The sequence below is a fragment of the Pseudopipra pipra genome, chromosome 7, assembly GCF_036250125.1.
Source record: "Pseudopipra pipra isolate bDixPip1 chromosome 7, bDixPip1.hap1, whole genome shotgun sequence".
Lineage (NCBI taxonomy): Eukaryota > Metazoa > Chordata > Aves > Passeriformes > Pipridae > Pseudopipra > Pseudopipra pipra.
The window spans coordinates 28739104-28765170 of record NC_087555.1 but is presented as its reverse complement, the minus strand read 5'-3'; the positions used below and the strand labels follow the sequence as shown (position 1 = coordinate 28765170).

The following is a 26067-nucleotide window of genomic DNA, read 5'->3' as shown; positions in this document are numbered from 1 at the left end:
AAATCTGTTGGCTTTATGCTGTTAATACTTAAATATTACAATACATGCAGGAAAGATTACATATTGAGACTCAGCAAAATAAGTTAATATCTCTGCAATGTCAGCTCATGTTCCTTTCTTAAAGCATGTTGTGTGGAAAAAGCACAGCTGACTTCTGACATGGTTTTGCTTTTGTAATTGGATTTACATAATGTAGTAAGATGCCCTTTTAAATTTCCTTCTTTTCAAATCTGTTTATTGTTTTTCTCTTATCACATTGACAATACTACCACAAGGCCTATTTGATTTATAATTGCATTTTGGCAGATGAATTTGTTAACATAAATATCACATTTCTTTGTCCACACTGCTAGTAAGAAAATATTTTAAATAATTTTAAAAATCCATTTGACCTTTCACTTTTGATGACCTTTCACTTTTGCAGAGTTCTGAGCAACTCCACCAAGTGTATGAGTAAGACAGCTTCCTTCCTTTGGAATAATTTTATGGTTTATGTAATAAGCAATGCAGAGAAAGTAAATGTTCTTTGTTTACAAACAAAGAACTCCCATTCAAGTGTTAAACAACTGTTATTATTAATTATTTACATTGTGATAGCTCTGCAGAGACACCATCATGGAGCATGGCTCTATTATGTTAGCTGTTATACAAACATAGATGAAAAAGACAATTGTGACTATTTCTTATGCCCAGTATACTAAGCTGCCTAAGGTAACAATGATTTGTTTATAAAAAGCAGGAAAAGGCCTGGATTAATCCAAACAAAAAAGCCTAATTGTACTACTAAAATCATTTGTCGTAAGGAAAAAGGAAACAAAACTAGAAAAGAATGTGCTGCATTAACCTCACATCTGTTTACTGTTAATAGAGGGATCAGCTATTCAGCTCTTCAGAAGGACCATTAAAAAAACAAGACTGAAGAGGAATCAAGATGATGGTGAAAGGAAAGTGAGACATTTTTTAATGGCTGCTTCCTACATTACCTTCTGCATGCTGAAATACACCGGTGCACTAGGGGAACATCAAAGTCAGAGCAGATCAGGCTCTAGAGGAAGACTAGATGACTCATTACTTTTGCCAGCTTTAGCTAAAACTCAAATGAGCACTGAGTTCCTCTTCCTAGAATCACAGAATATCCTGAGTTGGAAGGGACCCACAAGGATTGTCAAAGTCCAAATTCTGGCCCTGCACAGGACACCCCAGGAATCCCACCATGTGCCTGAGAGTATTGTCCAAACACTTCCTGAACTCTGTCAGACTTGGTGCTGTGACCACTTCCCTGGGGAGCCTGTTCCAGTGCCCAACCACCCTCTGGGTGAGGAACCTTTTCCTAATATCCATCCTAAACCTCCCCTGACAGAACTTCAGGCCATTCCCTTGGGTCCTGTCACTGGGCACCAGAGAGATCAGTGATTGCTCTGTTGTTGCTCTTTCTTCTGGATCTTTTTTCTTTCCAGTCTATTTCTTCTCTATCTTTCTCTTTTTAGCTTTTGTTTAAGTAAGGGTTTTCATTAGTTGTCTGGGATCACAGGCCTTGTTGCCGTGACATTAAATAGGTTGAGATCACTGCATTCAAAATCCTGAGTCCTATTTAACTTTTTAGAACTGGACATGAACACATTTGATTCAGTCATCAAATTTAAAATAACAGTGATGCAGAGAGTGTACAATCTAGAAGCATTACATCAGTCTAAACTTATAAAAATATTACTAATTTTGGACCCAGAACTACCTGAAAGTGTTTCTGTTATTAATAAAAGCAGCATCAGTAGATGTTAGATCCCTTAGAAGTTACAGGTTTAAGAGATTGATGCAGGAAGTGTGCAGCATATCAGGATGCTGAAGTCTGTAAAACTACAGGCAAGCATTCTAATTACTGGATTACATTTCCTTCTCCTATCACATTGCTGTTTCCAGCAGATTTGATTCATTATTGTTGCTTCATTTTCAGTATTATGCCAGTTTCCGGGGCAGCCAACACAATACACTGGGTTCCGCTGAATTCTCTAGAAGCAACAGCCTCCCACAAAACCCCACTCTCTTCAGAGTGCCTATTTAAGCTGGGATTAGTATGTCAGGAAGCAGTCAGGCATGTCTTTTTCTGTACGCTTGCTAAACGATACTTAACCTACTGTGCCAGAATCTAGAGAGGGCTGTTTTCTCCTGTAGACTTCTTCCGAGAAAAAATTTGTTCCCTTTCACTCTAAGAGGGTTGTTTCCATTAGGCTTTTGGAGAAGCAATCTCTGCTAGAAGGCATGATCATGATCATAAAGGCATCTCAGCACCACAATTCATGTATGAGAATTAGAGGGAGCAGCCCCTGTCATTTAATCTGATTCCCAGGGAGCTGAGAAAGAAGCAGGCAGAAGCAGTGTCTGCTCAATTTGTCAAGGGGAAATCTGACAAAAAAAGGACAGTTCTAGTCTGGTTTTGGTGAAGAGCTGAGCTTTTGATAGAACTACTTTAATTAAAAATATTTCTGGTCAATGGTGCTTGTTCTCTGCAGAAAATTGCAGCTGAAGCAGTGATCATAAGCAGTGATCATAATCCTAGCTATTACAATTTCATATTATTATTGAGTCTTTCATATATTTACTTTGATTGTCTTATACTCTTCTTCTTTTTAGGTTGTATTATCTCCTTGGTGTGTTGTGGCCATGTGACTGCTGTGATGCACCATTTCCTGTACAAATAAAGTGAAAGAGGAGGGCATGTTGATCTACTTATTCATGACAAGGAACCCAACCTTCAATGAAGAACGTAATTTTGCAACACCTGGACTACAGTTCCCATAAGGCAGAGCAGCTGTGTTTAGAAACCAAAATATTTTTCTTTCTCCCTGCCATTTCAGACTATTCTATCTAAAAAAAGTCTCCTTAACTGCCCATTTTCCAAGCAGCTCCAACCAAGTATCCAAAATGAGATAATAGAGGAAATAACAGATGAGAGACCTAGTTAAGGAAAAAAAAAGAAACCTAGACTTTTCTTCAGATTTCATCATCTTCTAATGAGTTTATTTTCTTTTATGTGAGGTACTTAGGCTGATTCTTCTGAAAAATTGGAAGATAATAATGATCAATCTACATTTACTTTGCACATAACCGTAGAGGTTATGATGCATGGCATAATTGCAGTGTACTGAATGTTTCCCTTTTATAGCTGGCTGCAGAGACTGTAATAGCCTGTTACTCATTTCTAGGTGAAGGAGTTCCTCCTTCAGTTTATGAATTCGTGCTTCTGCTGCTGAAATTTTTGAACTTGATTCTGACTGGCAGTTGTAGACAGCTACATTTAATATCATACGAACACTGGTTTACCATTCTCCTTTCAAAACAACCCCAATAAGCCTGAAAACAACACTGTATCAAACAAGCCAAAGATGCTCTTAGAAAAGAAGTTTTCCAAAATGCTCTTCTTTACAGGTAATAATTTATCACCCGCTTTAAGCATTCTTGTTTCTTTGTTTCATTTCTCTTTTTCTCAAAGACGATAAAAAAATAGAGAAGACACAAGGTTAGATCTGGCATGACTCCAACACCAGTTCATATCTTATTCACCAATAAATTATTTATCTATTTTCCTGAGAAAGACAATCAACATGCAAACAAAATCAGGATGTATTATGTGTATTTACAAGCAAGTGAAACATAACAAAGATAAAAGAAAGAATTGAAAATTTAAATTATTCTTGAGGAAAAGACACCAGGGATAAAGTGAAATTTCATGAATGTATTCAAGTACATTGGCCTAAATCCATGCCAGCTATTAATCCATAGCTCACAGACGAATTTGCTTCACTGTTATTTAAAAACAGAACAAAACCTGAGCAGTTACCATGAGCTCACAAACTCAGCATACAGCACAATGCAGTGAATTAGACCAGAGAAAACACATTTAGTTAGAGAGCTGCCACCAAAAAGAAAGGATGAGCTGGTAGCTATGGCTTTAGCGCATGACTGATGGGGCTGGGATCACTTCTTGTAAAAATCATCCTCTGTGGGTCTGTTCCCTGAGTAAAATATACCTATTTTACCTTTCTGCATCATGAAAACCTTCAGTGAAGACATGCTGTGCTGTCGTTTGAGACCAATCTGCCCCTTGGAGACCAAAAGCCGTGCACCTATTCTGTGTGAAAGGACAACCCCTGCATTTTCCTGGGGGTTGTCCTGAAATGCTCCAGCCATTTCAGCCCAAAATGTGGCTAAGTTTTGAAGGGAAGAATGTAGTGGTGCTGTTGTCTGTGCTGACCAACAGAGAGGATGAGCAGACCTGGCAGGAGCTGTCCCACAGGAGGGGCGGCACTGCCTGGCCCTGAGGGGAGACCCGTCCTGGCGGTTGCCCTGGATAATGGCTGTTCCACTCCACCTGTGCCTGGCATCCCCCTTCCCTCAGGATTTGCCCTGATGATGCCGGGTGTAAAGGGAGGTGACCATCAGTGGGGCCAGCAGAAATGGGTCCTGCTGCCATGTCAGGAGCTCTTTGGTGGCTGTCACCCAGGAGGAGGTAAGGCTCCACATTCACAGCTATAACTGATTTAGAGAACCTATGAAAGGGTTTCCTGGGGTTTTGGGGGGAAACTTGAGTCTGTCCCTTCTTAGCATGACAGAAGCTCTCTGGGTGGGTGCTGGGTCCCTGTCACCACTCGCCTGACCCAGAGGTGATTCCATCGGTTGTGAAGGGACAGAATGATGTTAGGGCTCTCCAAAGTGGACAGCCCCTGGAGTCGGAAGGTCCTGAGGGGACTGTCCCTGCTTGACAGAGTAGCTATTGGGAATGTTCCAAGCAAGGAGGGCAGCACTCAGCGCTGAGGGGGCTGCCAGCCGGCGGAGGGCATTATTCGCAGTAGGTTTCTCTGTGGATTCATAACAAATATTTGGGAGGGGAAGGAAAAAGCAAACTTTGTTGTGCTGATTCACAGGGGATGTGTGCCAGGGAGCCATAAGAACTGGAGGCTCCCTGGGCTCTGGGGCAGCAGGCAGGGGGCCTGGGGACACGGGCCGGCCTGGGAAGGCCCTGGAGTCGATCCGGGTATTCAGGTGTAAAAGTGCACTCAGGGCCCTGGCAGTGGGCTCTGTGCTGCTGCAGTTAGTGGGTGAGAAATTAAATGAAATAGCAGAGAATTCTGCAAAAGGAATCATCTGATAAAAATAAGCATTTTTGCTGAGCATGGAACGCACTGTGACAGGAAGCCACAGAGTCCAAGACCTTAAAAAGATTGAAGAGGGTTTGGTCAGTTATGTTACAGCAAGATTGCCCAGATTTGGCATTATTTATGTCAGACTTCAGAGAGATTTTAAAGCATGTGCTCCAGAGAAGTACTGAGTCTCTCAAGAGATTGAGATTTAAAGCAGAAAAAAAAGCATCAGATTATGTCACTGCCCTCTTAAACTACAATTAGAGAGGATACTGATCTGAGCAGATTGCCAAGTTGATAACACATGACAATTCTTATACTCTGAGTGCAGCCCTGAAAAACAAAAGTGTGTGTGAAGGGTGCATGATTTTGGATTTTGCAAAGGCTACCTGCTGACAAATGAAAGCATATCTGACCTGAGCATCTTTCCATCAGTGAGGTTCCATCCTTCAGGAAACAGCAATAACTGACAAAAATGTTATTGCTTCCACAAATTAATTCAGGTTTCCTGCTCTTTTATCTGGTACATAGTGTTTTGTTCTCTCTCTCTCCCCTGCCCTCCCTTTTTATTCTTGGATGCATAGGAGACAGGAATCCTCCATCACTTAGGTAATCACTTGTATTTACAAAACCAATCTGGTGTTACAACATTTCTGATGACACATGAAAAATTACCTCTGGATGCGCCAGTGTATCAGCACAGCAAACAATAAGCAGGACGTGGAATACTGTGGCAACTCACATACAAGTTTAGAAAAGTTAGAGTATGTGAAGATGGGAGGAAAGCTGCCATTTGTACAAGCTGTCCTGCTGCCATTCCCAGTTTGGGCAGCAAAATGTGGTTCTTCAAAGTATACAGACTACAATTTGACCTTAAAGATTTCCTGGGTGAGCCTTAAAGAGAAAGTAGCATTAGTTGTATCAAGCCTTCCCCATAAAGCACACGTCTGTGTAAAAGGTAATAAATTAGAAATATGTTTCTTTATATACTTTTAACTCCACCTAGCAAAATGCCCAAGCACTTTGGGAGCTACTGGGATCCTTTGCCTGCCACTGAAGTGCAGTCATTCCTTGGCTGCAAAACAGCAGCTGCTGTAAGATCCATTATTGAACAGTTTGAACACTGTGTGTGTAGAATACTATTTCTTGCTGAAACCACATGGCAAATATGAACAGTAATGCAAGAATTGAGTGATTTTCAAATACTGTATTGTCACAGTCTCTGCCTCAGATCTCTCATGGATTCTGTTTTTCCTTCCAGTGTCACAGTCTTTTTCTCAATATTTTCTAACATACACTGGAGTTACCATAAAAATAGTTAAGCAAAATTAGAGTGACTATTGGCAACAATGTGAATCTAAGCTTCCTTCAACAGGAGGTGTGCATCTGCTTTGCTGCACCCTGTCGTTCAGCATTCTCTTGGGAGAAGTATTGGGAATTGACACTTATTACGGGCTTTTTTTCTGTTGCATGCAGACATGTAATTTTCTCTCCAGGTCACTCAGCATGTTTGTTCTCCCCTCTTACTTGTTTGTTGCCATCTTGTTATCAGCATTGGCTGAAAGTTTGCTCATAGCTGGATTTTTGTCAGATATACCTGACACAGAAAGAGTTCAAAGAAATATGCTTATTTTGGAGTCTAGATGGTCAAAAAACCCTCCAAACAAACAAAAAAACCTCCAAAACAAACAACAAAAAAAACCAAACCACCAAACCCCAAGGAAAAAAAAAGGTTTTGGGAATCTTAAATTAATATTGACCTGAGCTCCAAGCAGCAGAAAAACATCACAGCTCGGAGACTGACAGATGCTTTACTATTCTGACAGCAATGGTCTTAGTAGATTGGAGTTTGAGAACTGCTGCATTTGCTGAATCAGTAAAACTGATTGCCTGGAAACCAAACTGCTAAATACTTGGAACACCTATGCAAAGATCTTGCCTTGCTATCTCCTGCTGTTCAGAAGAATTAGGGATGGATTACAGGGATTGATTACAGATAAAGTGAATCTGAACTTTCATAAAATGCGGCTGGCTCTGTTGAAAGATGTGATTATTCAGCCCTAGCTATTAAACTTGGGAGCTGAACCCACATTCTAACACTGTTATTCAGGCTCATCAATTGAACATCTTTGAGTAACTACAAGTGGGTGTAACTGGGACATGCAGTGAGGCACCACGATGTGTGTTTCGGTGCCGATCACTGAACTTCATGAACCCTCAGCACCATCATTTGTAGCAATGTGGCACCCAAAGCTTCTTTCAATTGTGCAGTGAAAAATTATTGGTACTTAGGCTGCATAATCTTCTCCCTTGTTACGTCAGGAGCAAATGACAGTTTGAAGTGAGTGCTGCTGCTTCAGCGCAGCAACTGATGCATCTGCTTACCTGATGCAGTTCTTAGGCAGTGATTAATGACAGCCCTTGAGTCAGAGCCTGTAACTGTGATGAGCATTAATAGGTAAACCTACAAACAGCTCCTGAGGGAGGGAAAGGTACTGACTGGCATCTCAGTCTGACTGCTTACATCGGTCCCAATCAGATTGTTCAGAGGTCATCACATTTCAACTCAAGCATCTCAAAGGTCCAAATTTATGGCCCAGTCTGACCCTACAGGAACTGGTGGCTAACTTGTCTGATTTAATCAGACTCAGGCTGACAACCCATATTAGAACACCCATTTTCTTCTGTGGCAAAATCAAAAGTGCCAGCAGTATTGCTTCTGTGTAGAAACAAGGAGATGCAGAAATGCTTGCAATGCTAACAAAACTGGTGGAAACTCCCCATTTTTAACACAGTGTTTACAAGTAAAAACCCCCCAGATCATTATGCATTTAAGAACATATGCCTATCTTTAAGCAAGTGCTTGAGTATCACTGTCCTCCCCTGAACTTTAATGGGACTTAGGGCCACTGTTCAAGGATAAATCTATATTTATGTTCCTTGTACACCCGAGATGGGCTTGCTCATGACTTTTTTTGCTTTGCTGGATCAGGGTTTATAGCCCTAAAAGTTAATTTCTATCCTAGTCTGTTTAAATATTTCAAACACATATACAAAAATAAACCTAATCTTCCGCCAATATTCCACCTCGCTGGTCTCATGACATTCAGGAAACAAACCACTGATCTTTCCAATGATCTGACTTACAAATCTAGTTTTAGAAGGCACTGGCGGCTAATCACTCCTGCAGCTGGAATACCTACATTACTGCATCTCTGTTGCATGTGACTAGCCTGGAAAATGAAGTTAAACTTGTACAATAGAAGTAATTTAATACATGATTTAGAACTTTAACCATCTTACTACAAATTAATTTACACGCCTACAAACCTTTACTTGTATGAGTAACGTTATGTGTTTTGATGAGGAAGGAATATTATGAGGTCTGGCCTGCTGACTGTAGAAATGATTGTATCATAGATCAGTGATAATATTTACATGAAATGTAGCAGTTGCATTAATTGTTCAGGGGAAAACAATTCTCATTTTTTTCTGTCTTTTTTCCCTTCATTATCACTGTTAAATCTCACATTTTTGAAGAAAGGGAGAGCAGAATCAAGCTTAGTATAACTCACTGTGTTATGACAATCTGAATACAATACATAGGCAATCAAATAATTGATCTCACTTAAACCTGATTATATACCAAATACAATCATAGCTGAGATTTAGATAGGTCACTGCTCATTCCGGCCATTTCAGTTTGACCCCTGACAAAACCTTAGGCACCTTTATGGCTGGTGGAAGAGACACTTAGTATTTTATGGAACTGTATTTTGTGAGATACATTCATAGAAAAATTTAGGTTGGAAGGAACGCCTGGAGGTCTTATTCCAAGCTTCTGCTCAAAGCAGGTCTGGCTTCAAAGTCAGATCAGGTTGTTCCAAGTCTTGGCAAGTTTTGAAATCTCCAAGGGTAGAGACTGAACAGCCTCTTTGGGCCCCTGTCTGAGTGATGCCCTAGACCCGCTGAGATCATCTATTTCCATCTTTCCAATCAGTATTTCCCTTGTTGCAGCTTGTGACTGTTGCCTTTTGTTCTTTTGCTGTGCCCCTCTGAGAAAACTCTGCGTCTGTCTTCTCCAATGGATTAAGGTATTGGAAGACTGTACATCCCCTCTTGGCCTTCTTGTCTCCAGGCTAAGCAAGCCAGTTGCCCCTGCCCCTCCTGGTACATCAGGTGCTCTGCTCCCCTTATTGCCTTAGCAGCTCTCCTCTGGAGTCTCTCCAGGTTGTCAGTAGCTGTTCTGAGAGCCCCAAACTCCAGCTGTAGGGCCGTTCTCTCAGCCCTCAACCTTACCTGGCACATGGGGCACTTCTGATCCCAATGCACAGCTTTGCATTTGCCTTTGTTGAACCTCATGAGGTTCCTGATAGCTTGCTCCTCTGTTTTGTTAAGGTCCTTCTGAATGGAACTCCTGCTTTCCAGTGCATCAACCACTCCTCCAGTTTGGGTGTCACTTGATGAGGTTGTGTTGTGTCTCAGCATCCAGGGCCATATGGCATAGCAGCAGGATAACATATTGACTTAGTCAGCAAGTGATAATTTTCAGCTTATCTGGCAGGAATAGAATTCTTGATAATTGTTGACCCGAATTCATGGAATATTTTTGGCCACTAGACTAGACCAAATATGCAATATACTTTGCAGTACATGTTGCGCTAATTAAAATATAGAGAGAGATACTGTATTTTGATTATACATATCCAAATATATTTTTAACTAGTAAAGCTATTTCTGACTAACAACTCTGCATGTAAAAGACATGGAAAATAGATAATCAGTAATATGCAGTTATATGCACATATAGGAAGTGGTTGGAATTATCTGAGTTGAATAATTTCAACAGCAGACTGCTCGATACCTGTGACCCAACACCTGCCTCAACACCTGACCCTGCCCGCTCCAGCCCCCCTGATCTGTGTGGCTGCACAGAAGGCACAGAAGGCACGATGAAGCTCTTGCTTGCTTTTGCATTGTGGCTTATGTTTGAGATGCCGCCACTATACACTGTGATGGCCAAGTTGAAGGAAGGTGAAGTTATAGTGGTTTTAACTGCTGAAAATGCAAAGCAGAAGGCTTCTCTCAGTGCACTAACCCACTCTGCTGCAATATTTTTTCTTTATTGACATCCCTGGGTGTGCCAGTGAAGGGAAGCAGGCACTCTCTGGTAGGGAGCACTGCCATGTACAGTCTAACAGGACAGTGGGCTTAATTTTCTGTAAATGCAATGTTTGCAGTATCCCACAATCTCTTTTCTGAGGTACTGCAAGAAAAAAAAAGGTGGCTGTCTCTCCCAACTTTTTTCTTTAACAAAAACAGGCCACATGCTGTAGAAGCATCCAGGCCAACCTCTTCCTGGTGATTAGGTTTAGCAATGACAACAAGGAATATTCATATTTCACATATTATTAGCTTAACCTAGGCCCCAAGATTCTCTTTCATCACAACTACTTCCACTACCCTTCTCTTTGTGTGGGAGGGAAGCCACCTTGCCTCAATGAATCAGACAGTGAAGAGGGCAGAGAGGGCTCTCTATGGGAGACATCCAGCTCTTCCCTAAGGCAGGGCCTTCCATTGCATTGCCAAATCACAAAGCTGGACACTGCAGTTCAAGAGGGAATGCGGCTACAATGTGCAGATCTAAGCTACATTCCCCTAACGTTGCTGGCAGAGCTTTTGGGTTTAGGGTTACATTTCAGGTTTGTTGTTGGGAAATGTCTCAACCTGTGAAATCGTAGTTACCCTGTCTAGGAATTTGAAACCACATTTTCTCAGAAATCATGGATCTCTCTGCATCAGCTCCAATGGGCCTCTTTCTTAAGAGATAAAAGACTTCGTGACTCAGTCACAAGCATCATAGGTGAAGCTACAATACAGTTTCTTTTCTAAGCCCTTATTTTCAATATTTGTCTGAAAATCTGCAAAATGGAGGGCTGAAATTTAAACTAATTGGCCTCTGCCTAAAGATGAAAATATTAGTTGGAAAGTACTTCATATTTTGATTGAGAAGACTAAAAAAGTTTCATTTTAAAAATGTTTCTTTTCTCCTGACCTTTTAGTTTGACCAGCCCTGCAGCCAAAGTGGGTGAGATCTGAAAGCTGATAGGTTTTGATTTGAATTAAAAGCATCTCAATATCACAGACTGAGTAGGTATAGTATGTTTTTTAATTAAGTGCATCAAAAACATGCAAGTGTGGAAGGACACACTATTAACTGAGTGCTACAAACTTCTTAAGTCCTCAGAATAGCTTTCCAGGTTATGAGCTTCAGATACTACAAGAGAATTACAATCTGCAGAACAGATGTTCATTTTTACCAGCATGTTCACATTCCTACCACACTGAGAACTGCATTTTCCAAACCAGACATCGCAAGTTGCATTATCAAGGCACTGGTCATCACATAAGCGAGTAGAGGAAGGAAAGCGAATACTTTTAAAACCTACTCACATTTAGACCCAGACTTTTCAGTAGACCACAGCTCACTGAACACAACTGTTTGTTGTAGAAGTGTAGAAGTGTAGACAAGATCTACCCTCTAGAGTTTTTCAATGTAGCTGTTTAAAGGAAAATTAGAACAGGGCAAGATACTGCAAAGGTTGTAATGGGAACTCGAAGTGTTTTAGCTCATCTTTCAGCTGAATTGCCTCAGGTGGGGTATGAAGTCAGCAGATAAGCTGTCAACAGTCCTGAATTCCCTTTCCATTCAAGTGTGGTTCTTGCAGAGTGTTTAGTGAGATGTGCCAAACAACATGTCTTTAAACTAAAGCTTAAGGCTAATTGTAAAGGTACTTTTACTTCCCAGGGAAAAAAAAATCCCACTTGTGTTTAGCAAGGAAGTTTTCAGTCCCTCAGGTGGTATGTGTCTAGGAGCGCCATAAAGGTGTTCAGTGCTAGGTTTTATACTTCCAGTCTCAAGGCAGAAGCAATATCCAATAAACACAGTCACTAGGCTCAGAGCCTGAGTTAGAGGAAGGGGAAAGCAATTTCTGATGTAGTATTAAACCTCCTAACGGTGCTGTTAAAAACTAATTTTTCACTGTTCTTTTTATTTGCCAACAAATAGGTGACTGCTAGGTGCTGTATATCTTACCTCAGTGTGGATGCTTACTGGGCAACAAGAAGTGTCTCAGTTTAACATTCCCTCCCTCCTACTATATCATGTAGCTAACACAACTTTTATAAGTCTTTGCAAAGAGGGAACTTTCTACTTCTGTGAGACTCAGTGGGAATACTCAAACCTGCCTCTAAAGTATGGTGACATTTGCTGACTTTGTCATGTCAAGTGACATATGAAAATTGGCAATTTATAGTACCTGGCTTCGGGGGGAGAAAAAACTGTATAGCACTTGTCTGTAGGCTTCAGATATAATTCTCTGAAAATAAAGCAGTTGTCCCAATTTAAGCTCATTTAATTTCCTTCCAAAGAAGTTAAATACAGTCGCTCTGGTGACAGTGTCAAGTCATCCCTCTATATTATTCTATTTGTTTCATCACAGCCTCTTTTCTCCAGGGAGCTCATTTGTATTCTCTTGCTTTCAGGTCATATGACTCTTAGTTTGTGTCATGGATTTAAATTTTACTTCTCTTTAGTATAAATTAAAATGTTACTGTTGCCACCAGACTGAGCCCGGAAACCACAACTGTGACTATTTAGTGACCTATTTTAAAATCAAGAAAAAAGCCATATTATTTTATGGCTAATTGCCGTTTGGCTTCAGATCTAGATCTTAGTACTCAGGATAATGCTTACTATCACTATTGCTGCATGCTATTGCTTCTGAGTATTTGCTGTATTTAGAAATGCATTTTTTTTCTCCCCTCTGAGAAAACTACACCATCTAGAAGGGCATTTTGGGCTCCACTTGGGTCTGTCACTTGCACCAGCATAAAGATATTCTACTGCATATATTTTGACTGGTTTTCCATGTCAACTCTGCTTTTTCTTTTGCAGTGCTATGGGGAAATAAAAACTTGTAGTAGGCTAGTGTAGTGATTGGCTGAACATATATGCCCAGCTCTGAATTTCAGCATAATTTAAATTTTTTGCCACTGACATACGCACTTTCCCCTTTTCTCATTTCACGTGAAATGGTCTGGACATCTACAGCAAAATTATTTTTCTAATGAGACTGTTACTATTGTGGATTCATGGTCCAGAGATCAAGTGTGGGTCAATGTTCTTGCCTAGCTTCCAGACAATGAGGCCAGGGTTGATTTTGCTCCAGATCACCCCCTAAAACATCCACCAGGGAAATTTATCTGAATGTCCAGAACAGCTCGAGCTCAAGCGGGTCTGCGCAGCCAGTTCAGCCCTAAACACCCTGACCTGCTGTGTGCAAGCACAGGCTAACACAGCCTGCTCCGGGTAGGCTGCAAAATGCAATGCTAACTGCGATTTGGGGGACTGTCTTTGGATGGCTCACAGAAAGCCTAGGTTTGGTCTGTTTTTACCCCCCAGAGCTCTGTTCTGCCTGGTCCCCAGCAGCACCCGGCAATACCGGTTATCCTCTCACCTTCTGCCCTATAGTCCAAAGTGCTCCCATCTGAGTCCTGTTCGCCTTCCCTGCAGCTTGTCTCCGCTCTGTTTAACTCCCCCCACCCCCGTCCTACTCCGTGCTCTGCATCGCTGTGTTTGAAGGCAGCACAGGCGGCCTCCCTTCCCTGCAGGCAGTGGGCGCAGTGGGCTTGCCCCTTCTCCCTGCGGTTTCACCTCCCGGGAAAGCCTGTGCCAGACCCGCCGCTGCTCGAGCCGCCAGGCCGGCTGCTCACAGGAGTGTCAAACGAGCCCACCCGGTGTGCAGGCCGTGCTCCAGCGGTCCCCCCGCCTCACCGGGAGCCCTGCGGGCCGGGCGGCTCCGTACCGGAGGAGCGGCGTGTGCGGGGCCGGCGCTCCGGGAGGCACCAGCAGCACCTAGCGGTGAGAGCCGGGCGGAGCGGGGAAAGGGAAGGCTTGTCTCGAACTGCGCTTTGCGCCGGCCAGAATCTGCCCGCAGGCATCTCCGCGTCTCGCCGTCCCGCGGAAAGGGCGTTTCTCCAGCAGCGATGGCTCTGGACAAGAGGTGCAGTTCAACACCTCCGCGGGCAACTGTGATAAGTCTTGCCAAGAGCTCGGACTCTGTGCCAGACCCAGAACAGGAACCCGGTACATCCTCTTCCGTACCGAGGCTTAGGATTTGGAGAATGGGAACAAATTGTTTGATATAGATCACTTCACATGCAATACTCTGACTTTTCCCATGACATTTGTCTCTTTTTTTCAAAGAATCGGAACTGTACCACTTCGTGTCACAAGCCCTTTACTAAAAGGATTTGAGTAGCTTCCCTGTCTGGCCACTGATTTTGCAAACATCGTGCTATGTAATTGCATTGAAGTGTCAAGACCTGACTGTCCATGGAAATATTACAAAACTTTTATTAATGTGTACATTTTATTTGTGAGTCTTTGAACAATGCATACACACACATGACCAACAGAACTACTCTCAGCTTTGGAGGGGAAACAGCAGTTCAGTAGCAGGAAAATGCTAGAACATTTTAGGACAAACACTCTTTTTTTAATAGAAAAGTGCTATCCATTATGTCTTCAAATGTTGTTAGGCACTGGGGGAAAAAAATTAGTTTATGTGATCTTATGCTCCTTATTTTTCAGGGCCTCACCTGAAATTCTTAGGAGGAAGAAAGGTTGAGCTATCTTCTGGAAATTATGTGTGCAGTTATGGCATTTGGTGAGGTGTTTTATCCCTCAGGCTTACATAACAAAATGACCCACTCTACAGTAAAACTGAAAAAGAAGGCAAATAGGCGTCCTAGCACAGGGTACAGCCCTTCACTGTGTTCTGCTCTGACCACTAGGCTGTTGTACATCATTATTTAAAATTCAATTCACTAAATTGAAAAATATCATCCTGTATATTAAGGAAATGAAGGAGCAGTTATTTACTATTCACGTGTAAATTAAGATAATACTCTATTTCAGTGATGCTATCACTAAAAACTCAGCTAGAGGGTAGGCGTTTATTCAGTTTTAGGAAAGATGACGATGAAAAAAGCACAGATACGATGTCACTGTCCATGGAGCAGTTTGCTCAGCACCTTCCAGACTATGCCTGATTTGAGCCTTATCCCAGAGTTTGAGTTTTGAGCAGAATATTTAGCCACACTGCAATTATTTTATATCCATTACCTGTCATACACTTTCCAGTGTGTTTTAAAATGGAAAACAGATAAAAAAATGTTATGCATATAAATAATGTATTGAGTGTTTTATACAAGGCGTATCCAAAAATGCATTACTGCATGAGCGGATGTAGTGATATCGTTCCTTGATTAAGGAAGAACTGAGAAATTAAGAACAGGCAAATAATTACATATTGTATAATGATCATCTCAGCGGATCTATACTGTTACTTCTCTGAGGCGTGAACTGGGAGCACACCCACTGCCACCACAATTGGCTGTCATAGCATTGATGAGCCATCATACAATTACACTGTTTTTATATAGCTATAACATACTGTCAACATGAATGACAGGATCAGTTTATAGAAGGAAAAAATCCCAGTCTCATTATATACGCACACATACATATGCAACGGTAGCAGTGCAGGCCATTCTGTCTGGGGATTCAGCTGATAAATAACCGAGGCTCTTATCTGGCGATTTTTAAATGTCACCAGCCCAGCCCAGATGTGTTTTTATCCCTTGACTGCCGGGCTGCCTGTCCATCAGCAGATACTATCCTATGGTTTAATGCGGTTGCCGCTGACAGCGTACAGGCGCTGTGCATCACCGCGGGGACAGCGCGGCACATCAGCCACCAGCAAAAACACGTTTGATGCAGCCCCCCCGGCCTCGCCGCGATCCCCGCCGGCAGCCCCCGGGCAGCGGCGGGGCCGCGGAGGGGAGGCGCTGCTTCTCCCGAGCGCTCCGCGCCGCGTACGCGGGTTTTCCGCCGCTATCTGCGCTTCGGCGTGAGAAAACCTCCGCTTCCCTGCGCGGGTTCATCTCGACCCCATTCGCCCCCGGCGAGCAAGGGGACATCGCGACCAAGGGAGACGCGGCCACAGCCCCGGGCCCGGGTGAGGGGCGCAGTCACGGGCAGGGACCGCGCTCCGCTCCGGGCTCATTGCAAACCCCGGCTGGGCGGTGTGTCCGAGCACGGCAGTCCGGAGCTCGGGAGCCCAGAGCCCGGCCGGAGTGTCCGCTGCGCCACTCCGAGCCCCAGCGCGGCGTCTTCCCTGCGCCCCACTCCCATCCCAGCCACAGCCACAGCAACGCAGCCGGCCCTGCCCCTTCCAGCAGGGAGGGAAGAGGCTGGATTTAAACACAAACATCGCTCCGCCGCTGGTTCTTATTCTCGCTCTCGGCTAGCGCCTCTCCTCCATCCTCAGCCCTCCCTACGCCGGCGGCACTTGAACCTGCCCGCCTGAAAAGTGCGCCATCCCCCATCCTCGACTCCTCGCCTCCGGGCCAGCCCCGCCGCCCCCCCTCCGCAGGGGTCCGACGGCGGAGCCACCGTGCTGCCGAGACCCCCCGCCGGCACTGGGAGGCCGGCTGCGACCAGCGGGGAGGGCGGCGAGGGCGATTCGCCTGCTAAGAAATGCCCTGCTGAACTTTGAATATATTAGTTGACATCAGTGCGAGTTGGGGCTGCCAGCCCCTAGCTCCCTCCTCCTTCCCTACCTCCTCCTCCTCCGCCTCCTCCTCCTCCTCCCCTCGGTCTCCGATGGAAAGAGTTGAAGCCGTGCTGATAGGAGCCGCCTGGAAGAGACAGCGGAGCGCCCGGGAGGACTTCGGTCCCAACTCCGGCCGCGCCGCTGGGACGCTGCCCGCCGCCGCTCGCATGGCCCGGGGCGGCACTCCCTGAGCGCCGGGCTGGGGAGAGCCGCCGCTCCGCTCCCCTGCTCGCCCCGAGCCGAGCCCAGCCGCGCCGAGCCGAGCCGAGCCGAGCCCTGCTGAGCCGAGCCCAGCCACCCCGCGGCTGTCCCCGCTGCTGCGGCAGCCGGAGCGCGATGTGCCGGTGAGCCCCGCACCGGGAGCCCCGCGGCCACCCCGTAAGCGCAGCCGGCGGGCCGGGGGGCGGGCGGCGGGCCGGGCCGGGGGGCGCGCAAACTTCCCAACTTGGCGGGGTCGGGGCGACCGGGCGGCGCTGGGAAGGGGATCCGGGGAGGTGGGAACCCCCGGGCTGCTGCGCGTCTCCGCCGCCCCCGGCGCAGCGCCCGGTGATGGGGGGCCGGGGGCTGTGTTTGTGCCCGGCGCTCGGTGCGCCGTCTCCTTGCCCGCTGCGGGCTGAGGAGGCAAGGGGGCTTCTTTTTTTTCTTTGGTCGCTGTGTTCGCAGTCCGGCAGCGCTGGAGAGCACGCTTGCTCGGAGGTGGCAGGGGAGGTGGTTTTTTTTTTTCCTCTTTCTTTCCCCGCCACCTCCCCAGCTCTTTCTAAACCCGCTAATGGGGGCTGTGGCGAGAGCGAAGGGGTGCAGTGGTGGGAAGCCGGGTAGCCTAGACGGAGGGATATCAATGATTATTTTTTTTCACATGGTAATTTGTCTTTGTGGTTGGGGTGGCCCATTAAATTTCAGCTCACGTCCTGATGGAGATCAAAAGCGAAGGGGAGAGGGAGAGGGAAGCGGAGAGCCTTGTGCGGCTCCTTAGCTCCGTGCATTGTTAGAAACTTATGGGGAGTGTGTGTGGGGGTAGGATTTCCAGAAACAACCTTTGTCGATCCAGCTCCAACACCCACACCAGAAGTTGGAGACCTGTATTTTCCAGCACTACCATCTGCTCCCCCGTGCTGCCCAGGAGCACGCTTACTGTTACGCCTCAGAGGAAACAAACAAAAGGTGTGCTTGCCAAGTCGTTCCTGAACCTGTCTGTTCATGGGCTTTTAGGTGAAGTGTAAGTATAGAGGAGTATCTCTGTCCTAAACGTTCACTGTCCTCTGTTGGCTCAGTTTAGACTCTTAGATAATTTCCTGTCCTTAAAAAAGGTCTTCAAACATTGTAGATGCCAGGTCCTGTTTTGGGGTTTTCCCTCATTTATTTATTTATTTTTGGTGGGGTTTTACATTTGGTTTTTTTTCCCCTTGAACTATTTATGTATGGATATATCGGCTTGAGATCATAGTAAAGTTTTATTTTTTGTTGTGCAAATGTTCCCTCTCATTACAGAAAATACTTCTTTTCCTAAATTATAGTCTGAGCTGAAAGAGGTTAGCTCTCTTTGCCTCTGGGTGGGTTCAGTGGTAGGCTGAGACCCTAAGCCGACTGCACTGTGCACAAAATAGAAACCAGCTAAGCTAAAAGTTATAATGGGCTTTGATTCTTTCTGCTTGTTGAGATCAGTAGAGATCCTGGGTGAGTGAAGGCAAGGAGGGAGGAGTGAGAGTAGCTGGAACAAGCTACTCATACAGAAAAGTGCTCTCTTGATTATGTGTGTGGTTTGTAAGCACCCAAGGGAGAAAACTGATCATAACTGCAGGGAAGGTGGCAATGGAAAAGAAAAATCCTAATGATATTTAACCAGATTTTTAACAGAGATTTCATTTTTAAACAGCTACTTGAATAATCCATATCTTTAATTCCCTTCTGAACTAAAACTTTTCTGCTCAGATTGGATTGGATGATAAGTAAGAGGATCTCTGCATTTTATGTTATGCCTCTTGCATTTTCAGTGAAGTGAAGACAGGTTCTCCTGTTTTTCTATCTTGCTTTCTTTCCTCAGAGAGGCTAAGTTTTTGTCCTCGCCTGCCAGGGACATGTTAATCCAGAAGTCTTGGGGAGAGAGAGGTTCCGCCATTCAGAATAGAGATATTTGCTTTGTCCATCCCCCTAGCCTGTTAGGCTGATGGAATTGGCAGTGGTTGCCCTCGGTGACCTCCCTCCCTTCCTGCAAAGAGCTGGGGCAACCAGGGAGAAGAAAATGTGCAAACTCCAGCGAGTGAAAAAGCACAACCTCAGAGGACAAAAGGCTTGAACAGAGAGATGTAGGGGATGAGGGTGTGTGTAGAAAATGACTTTTAACAAGGTGGCCTCAATCAGGTCACATCAACTGAAAAGATGGCATGGGTTCAGTAGGAATGTGTGTAGCCCAACAGAAACTTGATACAAGTGGTGCCATGGGATTTTAGTTGCTTTGCAGTAAAATGAAATAAGTGTTCAGAAAAAATGACTTTGGTCATCCAGTGTGCTTGCCCTTTATTCTCCAAGCAGACAGCTGACCTGGGGGAACGTCCACCCCGACTATTAACTCTTTGCTTTTTATCTTACAGTCAGTTGTAAAAGTCCCGCTTGACTTGGGCTGAGACATGATAGACGCTCCCTCCCAATTAGAGAGAATGTTCCTGGAGAGGTGTCTTGACCAATAGATTTCTATTTTAGTCAGGATGAATAATCATGTGAGCAGACATACTAGGGTTAAATAAGCCCATCTGCATCAGTGTATCTTCCTGAAAACGAATAGATGCGAGGCAAAGTTTCAATGTGCAGCCAGGGCTGTTGCCTTGCTGTTCGGCAAAAGGGGGCAGCATCAAACAGTGCCACGGAGCGATCCGCCGCTGCTGCCTCCCTGCCTCGAGCGCTGGTGTGTGCTCTGCCGGCTGGGATCTGGGAATTTAGAGTGTTATCCGGTAACCCTTATTCAGGTGATTCCTTGTAAAGACATCAGAGAGGTTAGTTGACTGTCTAAAAGTTGCAGGATCAAAGCTGTAATTGTTTTGCTTTGTGGTTGCATCACTTCCATATGCTGGTGAACACTTGGAAATTAAGGACAATGCTGTATGATTGCAAAACCACTTTTGTTCACATTTAGAAGGCTGACAGCAGTAACCTTACCCTGTTCTTACTGTACTGATTTTAGGGAGAGCATGATGAAGCCCTAGCTTTGGGTTGCTGTTGGTATAAATGTCTTCCAAGGAATTGTCATCACTGTTTTTGCACAGTAGGAAAACAAAACATTTTCTTCTCCAAATTTAACTTTCTTTGAGAACTCTTTTGTTTCCAGCCTAGAGAAATATATTGATCCATCTTACAAAAAAATGGGTTTAGAATGCATTTAAAAGCCTATTCACCTTTTATTTATCTATATACCTGGAATTATTAGATTAACATTTCTTAGTTCATTTTTTACTGAGCAACATAGATAATTTTACCAAGGGTCTGTCATCGGAAAGCCAGGCACTGGACTCCAGCTTTGTCAGGTCTCCAAAGCGTTGCTCACTGCCTTCATGGCAAGAGCTGCAGCAGTAAGTGCAGACTGGCCACAAGAGAGAGGGGAATAAGGAGTAGTGAGGAATAAGGAGTCGGTCATCACAATGTGATGTTCCACTGCTGGGGTAGTGGTGAGATCCAGAGTTTAGGTGCAGTCCCATGTGAAGTCTGCAAATGAATTTGCCTTGCTGCAGATCATATTCACCAGATCATTTCTGATGTAAAACTGGAAAAGGGAAATTTAATTATCTGCAGGTTGTGGTGGAGGCAATTCAGAATGGTTCTTTAGGAGTGAAATTCATTGGTGTTCGTGGTGCAGCAGGTGTGTTAAGTACCAAGTCACGTTAAGATTGCAAAGTCAGTCTTAAGTGATGGACTTACCTTTTTATAGACTGAAGACTGTGAAGGTGAACTGCTACTGTTTTGGTTTGGATTCTTGTGATTTAGTCCAGGAGACAGAATGTAGAGTATTGCACTATCCCTGCCGTGCCTTGAAATGAGCAGTGTCCAAGTATGTGTGTTGTTGATTCTGAGGTTCTTTGTTATTATTCTGTTACCTTTTTTCTTTTTAAGGAGACAAAAATCGACTCATCCAAAGCAGTATGTCAGTTAGTGTTATTGTAGAGATTGTTTCTCTGTTTTTTTACACCATGGGCTGCTGACTTGTCCAGTGTGTCTGATGCCAGGATTCATCCCATCTCTGTCCATGGTGGCAATTTTCATCAGTTTCAGTGGGAGCTGAGTATGAGACACAAGACTTGAACAGCTGTTTGAGTCTGCAGCTTGTGTGGACAGTGCCTTGTTTACTGGAGATTATTCTTCAAGCACAGTTAACCTCAGTATTTATTTCACTCCTGTTCTCATTGTTGTCCAAAAAAAAAACCAACTGCATAACAGCAGTTATTCCTTACCCCAGGCTCAAACCATGTGAGCAAAGTGCAGCAGAACTCCAACAGCACAACGGTGACTTTCAGCACTCAGGGTCTCCTTGACTACAGCGCCGCGAGTCCCAAAGTTGCCTCTGGTTCAGCATTTATATCAAGCACAAACTTTTAAGGTCCACAAAAAATCACTCAAAGTGATTTTCTAAAGATGAGTGTATCAATAGCAGCACTCCAGAAGTATTAATGTTATCAAATATGCATCTACAAACCAAGTGGGTTTGTTTTGTTTCAGAATGTACTGAGTCTGGGAGGTAATTTGCATGTGAAGGATGTTACCAAGTTACAAAGTATGACTCTGAATTGGTGACAGGGCTATTCATGTGTTTATAATTAAACATATACCAAAGCACTGTCCTGGTTAAGAACTGGTATGGGTTTATTTACTTTTTAGTAAGCTTTAAATGAGACCATAAGTAAACATGCTGATTACTAGTTTTAATCCCGAAATCAATTGTGAACACCTTGGGAGTTTATAAATTGCATGTGTAATTTCATTGGTTTTCAGTAAGGGGTCATTTGTGGAGAGAGCACAGAATATTTTCTTCCCAGGAGCTGCCGTGAAGGAGCTTGATCTTACAAGGTGCTGTGTGTTCTTCATTCTTGTTAATGTGTCTCTGGGAAACAGAACCCTGCATGACCAGACCCTGATAAACACCAACTGTAGCAGCGTCTGAGCTCTGTGGTCACCAGCTTTGTTGAGCAGGTGAAATGCTTATGGGCTTGTTAGTATATATAACATACTCCCTATCAGGCTGTTGCTGGAAGCCAAATAAATTGCAGAGTGCCAGTTCCAAAGGTTTGACTTTATCTATGGTGCAGCAACACGTGACCAGCCGGGACGTAGCAACCGGCAGAGAAGAACCATAGTCATCAATTTTATGTCTGCCAAATATTGCGCTGCACTCAAAAGCTTCATCGTAACTTCAAACCCATGAGGAAAACCCATTCTGCAATTGGGAATATCCCGTGAGGATCTGGTGATGCCAAATGGATCCTCCAGTAGCCTTGAACCGTCTGGGCTATGGAGGACGTCCCCTGATGCTGGATATGCTCAGATGTTAAGCAGAGATGCCTTCTGCAGTCCTGCAGAACAGCCCAGCTAAGCCCTATGTAGATGATCTATAAGCCATTTGCAGTTTAAGGGTTTGTGGCTTGTGAAGTTTGTATATTTTGCAGATTGCTTGTGCCATAGTCTTCAAAAACTGTTAGCTTTTAAGACAAGCAGATGGCTTTAACAAAATATATTTCCTGGCACCTGGAACAGGTGGATCTGGAATCAATTTATGCAGAGTAATTTTTTCCACACCCCTTTTGGAATAATTTTATACCCTGGAGCCACCTAAGGTGCTTATTATGTAGCCAATAGGGAACAGCTTCTGTCTGACTACATAAGATTTTACACATCTTTTATAGCTAATGCCTACATTGAAATGCAAAATTTAGTGCTGGGAGTGCATGTGAATTTGTGAAACTCCCTGGAGAAAATGTGGGTGCGTGTATCAGTGAATGAATTATGCTTCTCCATAGACAGAGAGAGCTTTTTTTAGTGCTAACAAATGTCCTGTGTTCAGTGTTTGTCATTTTAAAAGCAGTATTTTTCATTTCAAGTGCAAACCTTGTGCAAACCTTGTGCAGGTTACTGATGTAGAGTGAAAATGAAAAAATAGCTTCAACTTTATTTGAAAGGATAACAGAATGAAAATTTCTTATGTGGTATGGAAGTGTCCTGAGTCAGCGATCAAATTGGTGGTTCCAAAATATGGCTGTGACAGTTACGACTAGTTCCGAGGGAAAGGAGCAGAGCCTGCCTGTCTTCTTGAGGGAAAGGAAACAAACTTCAAGACCTTGGCCACATCCTCATTCTTGCAGCAGAATCAGGGCCAGCAAGCTTACCCAGCTGTGTGGATTCATAGCAACTTCAAAGAGGTTTTGAGTGGGTGCTGTGGAACCATCTGCACAACTCAGAGGGAGGATTAGGAACTAAATCTGGGAACACTTTGGGGCCAGCCTCTTAAGTGAAGAGAAGGCTGGCTGTGAATGGTCTGTTGGGCAGGTTTAATTGCTTTGCTGTGTTGCTTGGCCACGTGGAAGTTGTTTAGCTTGCTGTTTCAGCAAAAGGTTGCTTATTTATCTCCTATGATGCTGATTTACAACACATCAAAGATTAAGGAAAAAAATAAGGCAAGAAAGGGAAGGGTAGGAACTTCCCTCTGGATAACTCAGACTGACAGGATAATATAGTAAATTCAAGAACTAGAAAGAAATGCTTTTTTGAGTCTGTATATATAACACATGGAAGGAAAAATTGGCCAGGTCTCAAAAGTTTGTTAGAGTGATTACAGAACCCCCTGCCCTGCCTCACGTTACTTTCTCTGCTCTCCCTTTCTGATTGAAGATGATTGTTTGCCAGAAAGAGATTTTCAAACACGTGGTTTGGACAGGACAATCAGTCTATATTTATAAAACACTTAATAATTCACTTTCTGACCTTTTTGGGGTCCACTCCACATATGAAGGGCATTTTCATTAGAAACACAAAGCTAAGACTCAGTGGCTCCCTGTGTCCAGTGTGCTCCTCCAGTCTAAGAGAGCTTAGTTGTTAGTTGTAATTGCAGCTTGTAAACACCTACTTAAAAGAAAACAGGGGGACAAATATCATTAGTGGCTTCTGGTAGGATAAAGATACATACTTACTCAGCATGAGCAAAATAGGACTATGCACTGTAACTATGCGGTGTTCCAATACTGATGAAGGATGAATAATACAAATTACGAAAGATTCCACAGTTCCTGCTTTGTGAGGATAATCAAGTGATATAGTAGTACAGCTTACCCTTATTTCTATTTTAACATCCATGCTCAGCAGTCACAGCTCTCAGGGAGAGAAACTGAGGCATAAAAGGACTATGGCCTGGAGAATTTTGTGCTTGTCTGTTAAAGATATCATAAAACATAATGATGCAGAGGGTGCTGAGTAAGGTTTCCAGTGACTGAAATCAGTACAAATTAAACTTTGAGGTCTATGAAAAGTCTGGTCTTACGTGACTTGCTCGAGGTCGTAGAGTACCTTAGTGGCAGAGGAAAGGTTACAACCCCTAGAAACACTTACTCACTTACTTAATTCTATATGTGTAGTTAAATCATCTGAATGAAATGTTTCATCTCATTGCTTTCCTGCATCAGAGCCCTACACTTGTGCCTTACAAGGCTATGCATTTATCTCCATACTAGACATTCACAGTAGGTGCAATGATCATGCAAATCCTTTACTCATCTGAGCAGTTCAGTCCAAGTTAGTGTGACTACAGTTTGAGGAAAAAAGTACCCTGATTGCATGTGTATTCAATTGTTCCCAACATTTTTAAGATGAACTAGGGATCATTCCTGTATTTTGTATTTTTATATGCACACCAGACATGCATCTATATAGATTGAAATAAAACAAAAGTAAGTTATTAACATCTTTAAAATTTAACATTTCCCCCCCTTAACCAACAGAAATTGTTCCCTAGGCAGTAATTTACTTGATACTTTCTGTATTTGTCTAGGACTGTATGTCAGGAATACAAAACATGATTTTGCTAATGCTATGTGTTCCCTCTAATGAGTCTTTGAAATATTAAACCAACTTATATTTGGAATGAGCTTTGCACACCTCCTTGTCAGTGGCTGCTTTGCAAATCCAGGCTTCACTGTTTTGCCTCAGAGAATTATGAGTTTATTATACTTCTGGAATGCTAATAGCACTTTGTTTTTCCCCTAAATTTCTTCTTCATATTTATTTATCGATTCTTCATTTGAGCACAGTTTTGCAGATAATGATGTTACTACTGAGAATAGCTGGTGTGAGTTAATTTTAAGAAGTCTGAAGTTACAATGCCATCCTTTTTTGCCAAGAATTTCTGTGCAAAGTTCATAAGCTAAGACATCCAAAATGCTAAATTAGTTAAGACAACTGGATAAGAATACTCCCAGTGCTATATTTCATTCCTGGTTTCATAAAGACAAAGTGCATCAAGGCTGACAAATTTAATTTTTAATTGAAAACTCATTGGCAGATTTGTGGATGAGGTACTTTGGGGAAGAAGCCTTTTTTCTTGTCAGTTGGTCTTTACTCAAATGAAGATCATTGACTTGTAAGAGAGCACATGTGAACCGGGTTTATTAGCATTTTATCCCTTAGTTTACATTTTACTTTTGATTCCTGGGATTCTTCCCCATCTGGTCCCTCTTCCCACAGTGACGGAAAGTAACTCCAGAAAGATGCTTCCAGTAATTTTGTCTGCCTTACCCAAAGGCACAGAGCTTCCCTGAGCTGATTCATGTTCAAGCTGGTCAACTATTCTAAACAAACATAAAATTTTCATATAAATATTTATGAACGAAGAGAACATCCTACAATTCTTGGCAAAGTGTTTAAAATTCAGCAGCCTTTGCAGTGATGTTGCCTCTTAGTTGCTTGGTTGCAAGGTTCTTGGTCCTGTTATGTTCTTAATCTGGAGAGGAGAGCATCATATTTTCTTGCAGTGGAAGTACTTCTGGATTACAATCAAGTCATCTCTTAATTTCTCTATGATATTTTAGTATGATACTGGATTTTTCATTGTTTTTTTCAATCCTTATTGCCTGATGGCTCTTCTCTGAACGCTGTCTAAGGATGCTACTGGCCAAAGAAGACAATAGTAACTAACAGCTGCAAAGGTTTGGGCGAATTGGAACAGCAGAGACTGCAGAGCACAACTGAGCAGATAGACAGCAGGAGATAAGGACTATGAAGTTGGA

General features: G+C 43.5%; 1 protein-coding gene across 4 annotated transcripts in view; it reads left to right on the top strand.

Annotated features, from left to right (window-relative positions):
* The first annotated feature begins 17018 nt into the window (after nucleotides 1-17018).
* The window catches only part of SEMA5B (semaphorin 5B), a 282391-nt gene continuing 273342 nt past the window's right edge, over nucleotides 17019-26067 (top strand). For 3 of the 4 annotated variants that reach the window (XM_064661406.1, XM_064661408.1, XM_064661409.1), the window contains exon 1: nucleotides 17055-17194. The gene's annotated coding sequence lies outside the window, so the exon portion shown is untranslated. Of the gene's footprint in view, nucleotides 17195-26067 lie in introns of all 4 variants that reach the window. The other variant, XM_064661407.1, reaches the window with a different exon arrangement.